This window comes from Neophocaena asiaeorientalis, unplaced genomic scaffold (assembly GCF_003031525.2).
Source record: "Neophocaena asiaeorientalis asiaeorientalis breed wild unplaced genomic scaffold, Neophocaena_asiaeorientalis_V1.1 scaffold264, whole genome shotgun sequence".
Lineage (NCBI taxonomy): Eukaryota > Metazoa > Chordata > Mammalia > Artiodactyla > Phocoenidae > Neophocaena > Neophocaena asiaeorientalis.
In genome coordinates, this window is record NW_020185332.1 from 4375643 (window position 1) to 4391338 (window position 15696).

At 46.9% G+C, this 15696-nt stretch overlaps 1 protein-coding gene across 1 annotated transcript in view; it reads right to left on the reverse strand.

Moving 5' to 3' along the window:
- The window catches only part of TLN2 (talin 2), a 447872-nt gene that overhangs the window by 356017 nt on the left and 76159 nt on the right, over window positions 1-15696 (reverse strand). The window contains exon 2 of the mRNA XM_024735251.1: window positions 13354-13443. The gene's annotated coding sequence lies outside the window, so the exon portion shown is untranslated. The remainder of the gene's footprint in view (window positions 1-13353; window positions 13444-15696) is intronic.

Consider the following 15696-nt stretch of genomic DNA (forward strand, 5'->3'; position numbering starts at 1 on the left):
TGGCCAACAGCTGCTCAGGAACCAGACTTCCCAGATCGTGAGTTATACCCATTAACTGGCTCTCCAGCTACAAACATCCTAACCCAGTGTTCCAAAGAAGGCAGAAGGGAACACACAGGCAAATGCAAGGAGTTATTTCCAGATTTCCAATCCTTCTTCCAGCCCAACAGGAAGGCCGCACCAGCACTCTGAGTGCTCCAATGTAACACAGTTAGAAGGTGGCCAGAACATCATGCTGGGCTATTGCACTTTCCAAAGCACCACCTCAGATCACCTGCCAAGGGTCATCACAGACTGCAGAATTGACAAAGTTCTCTGTGATTACAAGAATTCCACCATAACAGAAGGCAATTATTTGGGATAGATCAATGCAAAATAAAACCTGGGCTTCCCTGGTGGCGCAGTGGTTGAGAGTCCGCCTGCCGATGCAGGGGACACGAGTTCGTGCCGCGGTCCGGGAAGATCCCACATGCCGCGGAGCAGCTGGGCCCGTGAGCCATGGCCACTGAGCCTGCGCGTCCGGAGCCTGTGCTCCGCAACGGGAGAGGCTGCAACACTGAGAGGCCCGCGTACAGCAAAATAAATAAATAAAACCTTATTTGCACATTTTCATTTATGAATTTCACATTTTTTGGAAATTTCACAATTTAGAATTTCTGGGAGCAATGGAGGAAAGTGTTTGGAAAAAATTACAGAAGGAGAGTTATATACTGAAGAATTACTTACTTTTAAAACAGAGATGGGACTTCCCTGGTGGTGCAGTGGTTAAGAATCTGCCTGCCAGTGCAGGGGACAGGGGTTCGAGCCCTGGTTCGGGAAGATCCCACATGCGGTGGAGCAACTGAGCCCGTGGGCCACAACTACTGAGCCTGCTCTCTTAAAGCCCGCAAGCCACAACTACTGAGAGCGCAAGCCACAACTACTAAAGCCCGCATGCCTAGAGCCTGTGCTCTGCAACAAAGAGAAGCCACGACAATGAGAAGCCTGTGCACCGCAACGAAGAGTAACCCCCGCTCGCCGCAACTAGAGAAAGCCTACGCACAGCAACGAAGACCGATGGCCACAAATAAATAAATAAATAAATAAATTTTAAAAATGAAGTAAGACAAAAAAATAAAACTCAGGATATCTCCAGATAGCAGGATTATGAGGGCAATTTTATTTTCTTTTACTGATCAGAATTTTCTAATGTATCTGTAATAGCACAAATTACCTACATAGTAAATAAAAGTTGAAAGATGCATTTGGATAACTTAGCTTGCTCATAAAATGACAATGTGTTAGACATATAGCCACTTATTGAAATATACACATATATACCAGAAATTAAGGGGAAAACAAATTCCCCACCAACACAGCTTTCCCCTACCCCAATTCTCAGAGGCTGGTTATTTATTTCCCCCTCGTGAAATGAGGCTTCATCTGCCTTGAAGTACATTCCTGAACAAGAACACAGGATACACTCTCAACTGATGATGAAGACCCCACTTTCTAGCAGAAGGGAGAAGTGAGGCTCCCAGTGTCATAAAGCTCCAAGCACTACAGAGTTAAAGCCAAGGGTGGTAATGACCCCAAAGTAATCTGACATCCATCTGGAAGTCGGGCAGTCGGCAGCCGCGACCCATCTATTACAAGGCCACTGTTATCACTGTGTTGTCTTAGATTCTGGATTTGTCTACGTGGCATCCGTCATCACAGGGTCAACTACATTAACTATTTTCCTCTTTTCCATATTCTTGATGCTTTGGCATTTGGGGCTTTACAACCCTCGGGGGAGACCACCCCTCCCAGGGCCAGCCACCTCTTAGAAGACAGCGAAGTCTCAGCCAGGAGCATGGCTCATATACAAGCCAACCAATCCACAGTCTATATCCGCCCCCGTCACTTTCTTTATCCAACTCTCACACACCAAGGGCCAGGTACCAGGAACCTAGAGACCACCCCTATTGCCCAAAGCCCACCAGGATTATTCAAACTAGCCAGTTTGAAACTGTTTTCTCTGCCCTGCCTTGCTTTTCCTGTGGAAACCCCGATAAAGGCTCTGGCCAAGGCTTTCTCCTCCCTCCTGTCTTCTGCCTCCTGACTACCCTGATGCCTCCTATGTGGCATGGTCCCGCTTAGGAAATTTTCGTAACAAAAATCATCTTTCAATGGCCTTGGCCTCTCCATATCATCATGCCTCTGTAAGTTAGGACCCAGGAACAGAACAGCCATCCATCAACCCTGGGCAATGAGAAAAAGCCTCCAAGCAGAAACTAAACAACCATCGCTAAGCCCATGTGCTTGAGGTCACGGAAGAGAGGAGTTCCTAGGAGCCAGAATCTACTGATACAACCTTGGTTACTGGGTACATCCTGGGTCCTTTCAGTCCTGCCTGAAGCCATGTTACTAGCAGAACAGCGCAGAGACAGGGGTTCCTGAGGCAGATAGTCAAATGAGAGACGACATATCAGAGAGAGGGGAACAACCCACGTCCCCTAACAGGCTGTAGAGTAGCTAGTATTTGAAGTCAGCACAGAATTCCGAGTCACAAGGGGAAAAAGATAAAACTATGATACTTATCTACTACTTCTTAAGAGGGAAACTTTATAATGTACTTCAGACATTTGCAAGAAAAGCAGAATAGTTTTGCCTGTAACTGGGGGAAACGTCAATTATTTAGCTAACTTGCTCATACTGAATGCCTCCTTCCTGGAAGACACCAAAGTAAATGAGGCACCACTGCTTTTTCAGCATATTAGTTTTAATTCGTTCTAGCTCTTCTCAAAACCTTATTCTTCACATTTCCTGGACATCTTAGCCGTCGTCCATCAACCTCAGCTTCCCCTCCCATACTCTCCCCAACACCTATTCCCCAACACGACCACCAGCAGACCACATTTATCTAGCATTTCAGTATTAGCCGCAGAGGACTCAGTGTGAAAAAGGTGATGCATACCTGGCCAAAGCCCCTTCCTCAAGCAAAAATTCCAGAGGTAGAAAAGCAAATGACATCTATCAGTGTCTTTAAAACTTAAGAACATACACAACTCTAAAAAGTTTTTGCTGATACCAAGGCACAGGATAAGGAATTAAATTATTAACATTCTTTTGGGGAAGATGGAATGTCTCCAAATCTAGTTGTCCTAAGGCTGCCTATAATTTTTACTTAAATTCAGGCATAAGCACAACCTCTGGGAATATATGGCCAGACATATTTATTTTTCCAGCCAGCTGTCTCTGGGACGTGGTGAAGGCCTGCCGTCACAATACCTCTGATGACATGGACAAATGTGTCCCAAGTCATGCAGAGATAACCCCACAAATAAGTTCAGGCATTACAACTACCCAGAACAAATCAAAACACTATTTGAGAAAAAAAATGAATCCACAAATCAGTTTAATCTTTATAACACTCCCTTTAAAAGAAAGGCCACATCCTTGAGGTCAGGGGCTGTGTCATACCCCTGTATATGTTCCCCCCAAATTTTAGCAGCATACTAGGTAGGAGAGTCAAGATGTACTGTTACTCATGAGTATTTGTGATCATTTATTATATTTCATTTTTAAAAGTACCTTTCCCCTATTTTTTATTTCACTTTACTGTCCCCAAAATAGATTGCATGTGGTCATGTTGTTTGCTTCCTAATAAGAAGTGGGAACAACAGCTCTAGGGGTCAGCAAGGTCAAACGTCCAATATGAAACAGTTCATAAAGCAGAAGTTTGAGAAGCTTAAATCAAGGTAATACTGGCCACAATCAAACTGAAAATGTCCAGAGCTCTAAACAACACATCTTTCCCATATGGCAGCCTCCTGAGTCTTGAGCATCACATCTACAAGGAATTCCATCATCCCATAATGGTCTAGGTCTTGGGAATCTAGGTCTTAGGAATCCCATAATCAGTCCGGGAGCTTTCACGCCCGATAAGCAAATATCATGCAAGCCGACCAAACCCAGGCAGCCCAATGTCAGAAGAGAAGAGATTGTCAGAAGAGAAACGCAGTGACAGCAGCCTGGACAATCATCTTTTGCATTTAGAGAACTGTCAAGCACATGCAGAGAAGAGATTTCTCCACATCTTCATCCGTCTTTTCTGCTCCTAGATAATTAGGAGGCAGCCAGGACAGCCAGATGTAGTCAAAGGGACCTCAGCGTTCACAGGCTCTTGTACTTCTGTCTCCAGGGTAGACCTTACTCTTGCCGCAAGGGCAGAGATGATGCTCTGTTCCTACCTCAGGCAAGTTGTTCCTCTCTATGGGCTCTGAGGACATCAGCCCTCCCACCTACATTCAAGAGCACACCCTGAAGAGAACAAGGGTGCCCGCTTCAGGAAAGTCCCATGTACAAAAAGCACTTGCAAACCAGACGTAACTTTAAAGGAGGAGGTGGTCCTCTCTAAATGCTCACCTCCTCTGCGACACGTAGATTAAGTTATACAAGCTCAACGCCACATTAACCAAAGGGTCAAAGCTAAGGTCACCAGTGTGGGGACAAAATGACATCAGGCACTTCCTGATGTGATACACCCAGAAAGATGCAAAACATCATTTTTAAGCATTCTGACAGAAACTCATCCAATCGTGAGGAATCTCCTAGTAAGGAATTATCGTACAAATCCAAATTGCGAGGATGTAACGGACATTTTTTAAGAGTATAAGGCAATGTCATCAGAGACAAAGAAAAAAGGCAGAGGGACCATTCCCAGTTAAAGGGGATGACAGAGACGTGACAACTGAATAAAATGTGCGTGGTCCTGGATGGAATCCTAGGTCAGGGGAAGAATGGCTGTACAGGACGTTATTGTCATAAGTGGCAAAATTTGGGTGTGAATTGTATATTCAATAATAGTAAGTCAATGTCGTTTGTCCTGTTTTTATTAATTGAACTGTAATTACAAAGAGGAATGTCCTTGTTCTTAGGAAAGACATGCTGAAGCTATTTAGGGGTCGAGTGGCATGATGTGTGTAACATCCAAATGGTTCAAAAAAGATACGCAATGGAGAACGATAAAGCAAACGTGGCAAGATATTCATAATTGATGAATTAAGCTTAGGCTATATAGGAGTTCTTTGTGTTCTGGCAACTTCTCTCTCTGTCTGAGATTATTTTAAAATAAAGCCTTTTAAAATGAATTCAAATTCAACTTGCAAAGCATTTCCACAGTAACATCGGCTGAATAAGGCAAGGCCCCCACTGCATAGTAAACTCACCTGTCACCATCTGCTCACCCACAGACCCAGGTGACCGTGCCCCCTCTTCCACCTCCAAGTCAACACCTGGCCGAGCTCAGCCATTCAGATTCATCCCCCAGGAATCAGAAATTGAGACACACAGACTGAGCCAGGGAGCTGTGAGGCGCTGAGCAGAACAGAGGGAAGCTTCAGGTATGGGGTCTCCATAGGAAGTGTGGACAGAAGAGCAGATCCAGTCTATGATAAGGAGGGATGTGGTGGCACTGGACAGAAACATCCCAGAGCTGCTTCTCAGAGCATGGACGAGTGCATTGGTGGGTACCTCTCAGGTACACACCAAGTCCTCAGTAAAGGTTGGCGGAGCTGTACTGAACAGCTCCACAGACCGCACCCGCTTCATTTCAGCCACCTCACCTGTGTCTCTGTTCCTTGGCACAGAAGCCTTGACAAGAACAGACTACCAATACAATGGGATTAAGAGTCACCACGAACTCCTACCCACAAAGGTAACATGGAGAGCACAGCCACCCAGCCCTTGCTCCCATGCTGCTGCCCCGTTTCCCCATAGGAAAGGGTGGCTCCTCTGTGCTCCTCATGCCCACCGCCTCTTATCCAGGGACAGACTGCCTGCAGTGAAGAGTACAGCCTGTGACAGAGACCACTCAACCTCTGTCAGGCATAATGCAATGTGGCCAACAGCAGGATGGAAAAGACCTGGGCCCTGACCAGTTGGGAAACGTGGATCCTTGGGCTGACTTGTGCCACTAACCTCCATGCAAACCTGATAAATTACCACACTCGTCTGACCTGCGTGTAGATAGAATAATGGTACCCAAAGTTGTCTACGTCCTCATCTCCAGAACCTATGCCTATGCTACATTACATGGCAAAATGGACTTTGCATATGGGATTAATTTAAGAAACCTGAGATAGAGAGTTTGCCTAGATTATCCAGGTGGGTCCTTAAAAGCAGAGAACCTTTCCCAGCTGTGGTCAGAGGGAGATTACAATGTAGCTGGATTTGAAGATGGAGGAAACCAGCCAAGGAAAGCGGGTGGCCTCTAGAACCTGGAAAAGGCAAAGAGATGGATTCTCCTCTAGAGCCCCCAAAAGGAACAGAGCCCTTGATGCTAGCTCCTTGAGACTCATATCAGGCTTCTCATCTACAGAATCATAACATAAAACAGATTTATGGTATTTTAAGTCACTGTGTTTGCAGTCATCTGTGTCAGCGGCAATATAAAACTAATTCAGACCTTATTTCCCTCATCTGGAAATGAGTGGGTTTTCATCCTTTCTGAGAAGTGGGATTAGTGGAGCCTACAGTCCACCTCTTAAACTCCTAGAAGCCCCTGGGGCACCCCTGGAAAAAGCTTGGCCCTGGACCATGAGATCTCTAAAGGTAGGTAATTCACAAAACCAACGACCTCCATGTCAGACTGAACTCATTTAGTATCATCTGCCCTTGTTTTGGACAGTACTTTGCCACCACAGCTCTTTTCTTTTTTTAGTAATAAAAATGTCTCCCAAGTTACTAAGTAACTGGCAAACCCCAGGGACCCAGAACACCAGCATCCACATCTCATCCACTTCATCAGTGGACGCTCCTCCAGCAGCCACGCCCACCCCGGAGGGCTTTCGCGCTGCCTCTGATCCAGAAGTGAAGTCACCACGGACCCCTTCCAGATTTCTAAGTCATGCTCACCACTGCAAGTCCAAGCAGCAGCAGGTGGATTGTGACCTCAAGGCAGCAAAGCCCAAACCCAGCCCTGGAAATTCAGCTGCAGCACAAGGATCACCCCCTGCACTCCTCCCTAACATCTTCCCCATGCAACTGCCCTTCCATCTCCTGGGAGCCATGCAGCTGGCCAAAGGACACACTGCCAAGTGGGTTCAGTGATGCGCTCCAGCTACATCATGGGAGCTACTTAACTGACTGCCTCTGCTCTCAGGAGGACGTCTGAGGGTATTTTGTTTACCACTGAAATATTTCCATTGAAAAAAACATCTGGGGAAAACAGCTACTGTCCTAACTATGATTCAGTCTCGCTCGTAAGGCCCGTGCCGAACCTCGTGGCTGTTAAGATGGTAGGTTTTGGGGCAGAGACTATTTGGAGCTTCCACTTCTTCCTTCTGTCAACAGCTGGAGAGTGTGTGTGCCCCGTGCAAGTGCAGTTCCAGGGGCAAGAGGTCAAAGCCCGCCAAGACAGACCCAGGAAAAAAGAGCTGACATTCCTTTCGACGATCTTCGTTGCATCTATTCAAAACTGAAGCCCACCAGGTGGGCTGCCCAGGAGAGCTATCCAGAGATAGAGAGCATCACCTCTAAAGCAAAGAGCATTGAGGTACCAGGGACTTGTACTGGAAATGGTTCTGGCCCAAAAGGGAGTCTGTCCTAAGCACCAGGGTGCAGGAATCAGCCAGACAGGGTGCCGGCTGCTATACGAAAGGAAAGAAGCCTGTTCTTGGGTGGGAAGACCAGCAAAGCTCACCTACAGGGAATTTTATCAGCCTTTTATCATCCTGTCATCATCCACACTCCTGTTAAATACAAGATCTGCCACAGACGCCTGCTGAATGACAAAGAGGAACCATGACTGCGTTGGAGAAACGTGCCCCTGAAATGTCACAGAGCAATTCTGGGTGCCTGGGAGACCCCGGCTGCAGACAGCCTGGCATGGCCATCGACAGTAAGTGTGCCAAGGAGCTTCCCTCTGAGCGGGAACAGAGGTGGGGAACTGGAGAAGGAAGTGAGGCCACAGCTGCCTGGGCAGCAAGAAGCCACCTCCAGCCTGACCCACATCTTCCCTCTCCCACGTGCTCTTGAGCATCTATCAACACTCGGCACCACTGGGTCTAATCAAGAACGGTAGGGATGCAGAGAAAAGGAGCCCGCGGAAAGGACAGGGGTAAGTCCAGAGACGAGGCCTCGAAGGCTGAAACACAGAACCACAGAGGGCATCCTGGCAACCCCTGCTAGTTAGACTTTGTTTGAAGCCCTATGAACTCCCAGACCTGCCATGGCCATATTTTTTTGGAGTCTTCTATATATTTAGCTTTCAAAATGACAAAAATTTAAGATTAACAACATTCTGTACTAATGACAGCCCTTACGTCATTGGGAACCTAAGTATATATCATCTTTCTAAAGGTGAATTTTTATGCTTGGTTTTCTCTATGGCTTCTCTGTTAACCTCAGAAGCTCATTTACTTGAAAGACATATGGTGCCCAGGAAAGTCCAGTACAAATTGTTTGAGGCAGGACTGGGACTTGTGACTCCAAATCTTAACTTGTTTAAAATAAACTGTCAGCTTCCTGGGTTCAAATAAATAAGTAAATAAATAAAGGTGAATTTTTAAGGGTGCATATCTTTTGACCTCAAAATTCTACAGAAGCGCCCATATGGTCTATAAATAAATGTTACAAAAATGCTCATTGCGATATTACCCAAAAGAAAAAAACTGGGGAGAGGGAGGGTAAGAAGCCCAGCCAGCAACAGGAGGATGAAAGGTCACACAACTTAATTGTTACATACTTTTTACATGAAAAGTTAACAGAAAGAAATAATATGCAGTCTTTCCATATGGAATGATTTCTTTTTAGCAGGGGATCAATGTCCACGATGTTAGTTTTAAAAATACATTACACAGAACATTATTACACGATATTCATTTTGTTTTTAAAAAATATGCTTTCTCACACACAAAGGGTCATGAGTACGTTATAGAGAGTCCTGCTACCACCTTGAAAATATTGTCCCTTCTCACAAAAACTAAACGATGTCAACAGTATCCTTTACCGTTCTTAAACCAGGTAAGAGCTCTGTCTGTGAGGAGGAAAAAGGTGTAAAAACTACCAAATCCCCAGTCAGTCATTCCTTTAATTAGAAATCTTGCTTTTTAGGCTTTTCTTTTTTAATAAAGAGAAACATGCCTCTGAGGGTCCCAAATGAGGAAAGGCGTTGGGATCGGATGTCACCATGGACCCACAATTTCAGACAAGGTAATACAATGGATTAGAACATCCCGGTTTGCTGGGTAGGGGTACTCGGCCATAGGCTGCAGGCAAAATCCTTCTGTGTCCCCCAACCCCAAGTGCCCTGTGAGCAATAGTGGCTCTAAGGCTGGGATATTTTGAATGACAGGGATTGACAGACTCCTGCATTGAAGCAGGGGCAAGAAGCAAGGATGGCAAATCACAAAGTATCCGAATACTGTTTATCCCTGCATTTGAAGCAGGGAGGGGCCCGCGTCTCCATCCCCTGGCATCCTAAAATTTGTCACATTGTACCAGATGTACTTTAAAAAAAAAAAATTCACAGCGAGGGGAGACAGTCCCAAGTCTGGTAACCCTATAGCATGAAACACAGGCCCAAAAGGCTGGACACTTTGGCAAAGACTCTGTGGGGGAAGCTACTCTCTTCCCTTCTTATAAATCTTTTCCTTTTCTTCTTTAATATCAACAGGTTGCAAGTTAGTTTTGTAACGTTGTATCTCTTGAAAATATACTTTTACTTTACAAACAAAAGCTGTTACCGGAAAGTACTTTTTTTAGACACACATTCAACCTCTTCCACCCCATTTGCTCTCTCCCATTACTAAAAACAATTGGAGACCCCAGAGAGGAGGCCTTCTGAAGTCCACAAAAGGCAAGGGAACACCTACCGTTTTGTTTACCTGTGAAGGCCTATAATTACCAGAGACCCATTTGACTACTGTTACCACCACCCTGTTTGCTCAGGGATTCATCAACAGTACTTATTAAGTCACTGCTCTTCTGATACACTGGCTTTAGATAAGCCAATGGAAGAAGGAAATTACACTGTTGGGTTCATTTAACAAATGTTTACTGAGCCCAAGGCTGAGCGCTGGGCCCCGGGATACAGGCTGGATGAAGCATAATCCCTGTCCTCAAGGGGCTCGTTTCTACAGACCAAGAAATTGGCTTCAAACATGGGCAAAGAGCTCAACTGGAGGGAATGCAGCCAGACACAGGGGGAGAGGGGCACTTCAGCCAGTCCTTGAAGACCGCATGGCCAGGATGAGTACACAGTGCTCCAAGAACATCATATCTAAAACCAAGTAAAACTCACCTCCTTCCTTTCACTGTTGAGGAATCAGGCCCAGAAAACAGAACCCACTAGACATTGGTGCCTGTATGAGAAATTGAGGCCCAAGTAAACATATACTGGCACAAGTTTACTCACTATGGATCTGGGAGGTGAATCCAGTTCCCACCAGCTCCAAATCCTTAACTCTGGATGCAAAAGCCTAAAGAAGCGAAAAGGCACTGCTTTTAAGATCCAATTCCATGTTTACATGGGTGGGCCCACCCTACCACTCCCGTGGGTAGGGATGCGCACGGACTTAGTAACACTGAGTTTGCAACACACGCCTAATAGTACGGTTCCTGCGTTGCCTAAAACGTGAGAATCAGAGTGCACACCTTGCCTCGGAAGCCTAGTTACATGGATTCAACTTAAGTCTGCATCTGGTGAGTGGCTCAGTATATGCACGCACTCAGCATACATATGAAACCAAAATCAAGGAACCTAGTTCAAAACTTAAAACCCATGAAGCTCTAGAATTGTGTATCTGATACAGAGTACACAAAATAACCCTGAGCAGAACAAGGTTATTTGGAAATGGTCAGATACAGGAATCCCATAAAGTGGCCAGAAAATGGTCTTCAAAAACAATGCCATCAACCTGACTCCTCACCTTCTGCCTCCAGCTGTGAACCGTCAAGGACTAAGTTGTAGCCCTGACTCTCGGGGTCACAGGCAGGCCCCCTAGAGACCTGTCCCCAGGGAGGCTGCCAGAAGCTAGCGAGGGTGGGGCGAAACGTCAGCCTCCAAAATGTACCCTTCTCTTCCCTGTTCATTTCTGCCCCACATTGGCCAAGCTCCTCCTCTAACTCAAGGGAAGAGTGTGCTACAGAAGCTGACACACAGGGAAGCGCCATACCCAGGGGTATGATGAGGGCAAGACGGAAGAAAAGTAACACAAATAATCAGCAAACCACTCTTGCCACCAGCAGTAAAATCCTCTCTCTAGTCATGATCCACGTGGTAAAAGCAAGAGGAGAAAAGGCCCTGCCCAAGGGCTGACAGACCAGGCTGGATCCTGAGCCTACTTGCTGTGTGACCCCGGGCAAGTTGGTCACCCCTGACCTCAATCTTGTCCTCTGTAAAAAGGTGGCTACCTGCCTCGTGAGCCATCGGGAAGGTTAAAGGCACCGGGCCATGTGCCAAGTGCTTTGCCCAAAACCTAGTATGTCGTAAGTGCTCCATCAATGGCCACTAGAACTATTAACTAGTGGAGAATCAATCTGGCTCCTTGTAAAAACTAAACATGACTTCTGAAAGGCTTGACTGCGGCAGTACAGCAGTGCTGAGCCGCCAACACCACACCGGCATCTCGAGAGAACACCCCAGGGGCCAATTCACCAGCTGGACTCAAGACGCCCCCTTTGGCATCAGTGCCCTAAGCCCCCCTGCCAGCCCCTCGAACCCTCGCTCTGCCTTGCTCTTTCTGTGGTCAGTTCTCCACTTCCAATATAGTCTCACTTCTCAACAACCCACTTAGAGTGCCACATTAGCCCAGCTGAGGCAGTCTGCTCTTAAAAACAAGAAACAGCCTCAGTATTTTCAGAAATGCTGACTTCAAAATAGGCACACTGCGGAGACCTCACAGGATTCCACCTCAAGAATCTGAAAAGCATCGCATTTAAGGGAGGATTTCATTGACAACACCGCAACACACAGTAACAAGGTACGAGCTCACAGACACTGGGGAGGGTAACGGGCTCCCATACTCTCTGGTCAGGCTCGTATTTCAAACCACTCAGCCTCACACGGCTGAGGGAGACGGACCCACCAGACAAACTCCCGCCGGGTCTCTGGGGGCTTTACAGGCACACACCTCAGGTAGTTCGCCAAGAGTCACACTCGAGGACAAGTCTCATGGGCATCAGGATCCTTAGACCTTACTTCTCCAAGTGTGAGCTACAAACCAGCAGCTTCGGCATCACCTGGACCTTGACAGAAGCACAGGCTCGCAGGCCCCACCCAGACCTACCCCATCAGGGTCTGCAGTTTAACTAGATCCCCAGGGGCCAGTGCTTGAGAGTATTTAGAACAAAGCAGTCTACCCAGACAGGACTGGGATCATTTACTTAGGTTTTCACTTGGTCTTTTTCTTTCTTCATGGAAGTTCCATGAGAGCACAGACTGTGCCAGCCTTAGCCACCGGCACACAGTAGTTAATATTTGTTGAATGAATGAACGGATGAATGGGTGGTCTACCGAGTGACTGAAGAGGCCTATCCTGTGTTAAGTGCAAAGAAAGGTGCAAGCAAGGGCCTGAGAGAGGAAGAGACAGAACACTTGGGGGTGGGGGGGAAGGAGTCTATAACGATGTGGTCAGAGGAGGCCTCTCTAAAAGGGGGTTTGCAGACTTCCCTGGTAGCCTAGTGGTTAGGATTCCGGGCTTTCACCGTGGTGGCCCAGGTTCAATCCCTGGTCGGGGAAGATCCCGCAAGCTATGTGGTGCAGCAAAAAAAATAAATAAATAATAAAAGGGGTTCACACCAGGGGCGGTGTGAGGCTCAGGTGTGATGGATGAGGAGGCCCTGGGGAAGAGGATGTCAGCCGCAAGGATCAGCACCTGCACTTGCCACCATAAAGAGTCTCGGGGGCTTCCCTGGTGGCGCAGTGGTTGAGAGTCCGCCTGCCGATGCAGGGGACACGGGTTCGTGCCCCGGTCTGGGAAGATCCCACATGCCGCAGAGCGGCTGGGCCCGCGAGCCATGGCTGCTGAGCCTGCGCGTCCGGAGCCTGTGCTCCGCAACGGGAGAGGCCACAACAGTGAGAGGCCCGCGTACCGCCAAAAATAAAAAGAGTCTCGGCCTGTAGGCCAGCAGGGATAGAGAATCAAGACTGGTAAGTTGGGCTCTACAAAGCAGCTCTCAGGAGGCAGATTCAGAAGGCCCCCGACCATATGACCGTTGGGGCAGAAAGGCTGTGTCTGGAGTCACAGCTGCCATCTCTAAGGCTCCTGAAGGTGGGCGTGTCAGAGGAGGTCTGCAGAGGGAGGTGGTCCATCAGCTAGACTTTGTTCCCTAGCCACTACCCCTCCAGCCCTCGGATTCCAAAGTTGAAACATGGAGATTACTCACCGTTTTCGCCAAGTCGATCCAGGAACTTGCGGGCAGCCGAACATCCAAGGGTCCGGGAGCCCAGTCCAGATGTTACCCTGCAGCAGCACGCTGGCAAAAAAAGAGACAGATGACACGAGTCAGTACAGGCGGCCACGTTAGTGGGGAAGCAACACTGTCCCAGTGTTGAATGACACCGACGGGCTTCAGATTCTAAAGAGAGCAGAAAAGGAAAACGCCACGCGGACCCAGTGGTCTCAGAGCACTGTGCATTGACACAGATGGCAACTCTTCTGCCCACAATGTCGGGAGAAGCACCATGTCACCAGCAGCAGCTCCAGAACAGCCTCTCTGCAAATCCCCCAGTGTGGAGTCCAGACGTACGGCTGCAAAGCTCCCTTGGAGATAATCAGGCCCAACCCCTCCCTTTACAGATGAGAAGAGCCAAGACTCAGAAGAGACAGGCCTTGTCCAAAATCAGCAGCATGTGATGGCGAGTCCAGGAAGGGAATGTCAGAATCAAGTCTATAAAGAGCTTAAGTTTACCTGTAAATTACCTTCCTTCAAGAAACTCAAGTTCTAAATAAATGTTGTTCTTATTCATTCTGGCTCTTAACAGAGAAGCGACAACTCTTAATCGTTCCGCTAGTTCTCTCTCCTTAATCCCCAAGGACTTTGAAGAGCCAAACTGAAACTCCTGGTTTTCTTCAAAGACAAAAGAAAAAGAGAGAAAGAAAAACCTCAGGACTGTTCAGATTTGAGTACAAGAAGAAAAATCTAAAAACTGTGGAGGAAAACCTCAAGACCTAAAAATTCTGAATTTATGAGATATAAACAGCACAGAACCAAAACAAAAGCACCTTCTCCATACATCAGGTTTACAGACCCAAGAGACCAGAACCCTCCAGGGAAATGCCTGGAGACCACAAGAAGTGGTACATTTCAAAGATATGGGGGGCTAAGACTTGTCATTGGTCATTTTGTTAAAATGAAATGAATGATCAAAATGCTGAGTCTTTAGAAAATGACCCTTCTGGTTTTTTTTTAATGAATCATCATCTAATTATATATTTAAGCCATAATCATGTAAACAGTTACCTCTTCCCCTGGGGTTCTAGTTCCAGGTGACCCTGACAAATCAATGCAACCTTGGGCAGATCACACCTAACCTTGCACGTCTTCCATCAACTCATCCATGAAAGAGCAGAGATGAAATAAGACTCAACTCTTCAGCTAGAGAATTCTGAAATTCCCCTACATTGCTGGAACAAGCTGAAAGTACCTCCCATTAAGTCAGCTTATACAAAGCGTAATTACTCGCCTACTTTGAAGAAGTGACTGTCAGTCATGATAAATTTAAATTGCCATCTCTTAGGAAGTAACTACAAAGTTGGTGTAACAATAGTCATATTCTGTTTCCAGGGAGTTTCCTTCAGCAGTGACAAATCTGCCCCCACCCGCGCTAAATGGGTATTTGTATCTGTTTCCCCAAAGGTCCATTATTATTTATAAGGGGGAAAGTTAGGGTTTCTTTTGCATGAAGTAGAATTTAGGCAGTGAGGTCATTTGTTTTGAAACTACAGCAACCATTCCAGTTTTTTCCCCCCTTTTAGCATTTCAGTTACTCTGGGTCAAGAGTCAAAGATGCAGATTTCAGAGAAAATGCAAAGCCTGCTAGGCCACCCACAGAATGGTCAAGGATTCTGCCCTGGACAGTCCAGGGCACAACTTTCCCTTTCCAAAATCAGGCATGCTCACAGGTAAAAAGCCAGCGCAGGCTCGCACACAAGTGGACTCACACACATTTCAAGGAATTCAACGGTCCCAGGATTCATTTTAAAAAATAAACAACAAGGGCTTCCCTGGTGGCGCAGTGGTTGAGAGTCCGCCTGCCGATGCAGGGGACACGGGTTCGTGCCCCGCTCTGGGAAGATCCCACATGCCGCGGAGCAGCTGGGCCCGTGAGCCATGGCTGCTGAGCCTGCGTGTCCGGAGCCTGTGCCCCGCAACGGGAGAGGCCACAACAGTGAAAGGACCGTGTACTGCCAAAAAAAAACATTAAAAAAATAAAAATAAAAATAAATTTAAAAAAATAAACAACAAAACACAACCTACCATATTGGCCACATTTTTCCTTATTCTTACAGGGAAGGAGGGTCCATAAACCCCTCTGGAAATATGATGGACCCTCTCCCCCAGAAGAAGAACATAATAGATTCAGTTTCAGAGGGTTCAGAGTCCCCTGAAATCTCTCTGTACCTCTGGTTAAGGACCCCGGCTTAATTAATATAATAGGAGTCCCTTTTTATCTTTCTCTCTGAACCTTCTACAAGCCCTTGGTGAAGAGGGTCGTGAGTGGCAATG